This window comes from Embiotoca jacksoni, unplaced genomic scaffold (genome assembly GCF_022577435.1).
Source record: "Embiotoca jacksoni isolate LCO1_2020_lvr unplaced genomic scaffold, fEmbJac1.0.p SCAF_12, whole genome shotgun sequence".
NCBI lineage: Eukaryota > Metazoa > Chordata > Actinopteri > Embiotocidae > Embiotoca > Embiotoca jacksoni.
In genome coordinates, this window is record NW_027185252.1 from 15,350,000 (window position 1) to 15,351,848 (window position 1,849).

Here is a 1,849-nt window from a genome sequence, read left to right on the forward strand (position 1 = left end):
GATTTGTCAGATGCAGACACTGTTTGAAAACCCAACGATCACTTTCTTTGAAGCAAACTGACGCCTTCAGACTGTCACCGGGAAGAGCAGGTACTGAGTGTTTTGGAGCATCGTGACAACGTATGTTTGTATTTTCTACTCAGATCCATCTGTGTATTTCTGCTCTGTTAGCCATGAGACAACAGATCACAGCTGGTTCAGCCACATAACTTCATGTCTTCCTGCTGTGAATCTCCCTCAAGTGAGCGGCATCAGGACCACCAGAGAAATGAACTGGAAATATGTTATTTGTGCAGAGATTTATAATACCAGTATCTTGCTGATGACAGGATGTTTACACCAGCAGCAGGCCTAAATGTGTTTGTGTCTGCAGTATGTGCATACAAGCATTAAACTACAAGATGCCCATGGCTTAGTTCTGCCTGAAAGTAAGGAAAAGAGTGGAAACAGAAGAGAAAACTGTCGAAGGAGAGACGCTGAAAGGAAGCAGGTGCAGGTGTAGAAAACAGAGCAGAAAGTGCAATTAAAAGTAAAATGGCTGACAGAGTTTATTTAGTTTCATCGTGCTCCGTCAGGGTTTTTCTTGCTACGGTAGGTGCCCCATCTTATGGGTTTGGGGGGCAGCCTTGCTTCTGGCTGATGGGATGGTGGCAGAGAAAAGCAGATGGAGGCTTAAAGCTGGCCTAATTGCCTCCGCCCTGCTCATATACCCCCATCTTTAGAGAGGGGATCCTCGAGGCGCTCTCCTCCTCAGCACCAGCCAGTGCTGCTATTGTCTGGATATGACTGATGCGCCCATCTCCGACCTTTACCTCTTACAGATCCAGTCGGTGTCTGTTGATTCTACAATGATAGATTTCCCTGCGATGGCAGAATAATTCATGGTGGTATCATAATGGAGCACAACATAGAAATTTAATACAGATCTCTAAATATTTAATATTAATTTTGCTGCCGTGCAGTAATACACATTGTTAAAGCTAAATTTAAACACGGAATTTTTGGGAGTAGCATTTATTTTGAAGAGAAACTTCTTGTTTTTATCGGCTTCCTGGAAACTGGCTGAAATATTCAAAGCGACAGAAGGTCCCCTCTGTTTAACTGTCAGATCACATCAGCATATTAACTCACTGTTGCTTATACAGCGTAGAGTTTTTCAAGACACATCTTTGTTCCAATCCTATGTCATGTGTGTTGCAGTATTGTTTTCACTTTGAGAGTAAGAAGAAAAGATTGATAGCCCTCCCACCGGCCTGCTTGCTGTGAAAATCTAGGGCTTCCTTCCTCCCTGAGCCCTTTTGGGCTTCAGTGTTGCTCCCTTTCTCCCTCTCTTTCTAGGTGTGTGTGTTAGAGAATGTGTGTGCTGATATCAGGGAAAACTATTATCAAAAAAAAGCTTTGAGAAACATATGGTGCTCCAATTTTGCTAAAGATACCTCCTGCTCTTGTTCCCTTATGGTTATCTGCCTCAGGGTTTAAAAATGGCAACACTATTGTCCTGTGAAATTGCTGAAGGCATCTGATTTACAGATGATTAGCGGTGCAGAGGGAAAAGGGGGATTGCATGGTGTTTTACCCCGTGGACATACAGGTTTCATGGGGAAAATAGCCTCGAGGGAGGATTTGAAGCCACTTTTCATTCAGTTTGTGATAAATGCAACTGTGGCTCGGCATGACAGGCAAATTCGGGGTCCTAAAGCACACTGAGGAACAAAATCTAAACACAAAGGTGTTTTTTAAAAGATTTATTGTATTGAATTAGAGAGCTACTGATCACTGCAGTGTTGCTCCAGTGTGGACAGTAGATTTCCTAAGGGGGCACAAAGGGCTTGTGAGCTCATAGACTGAT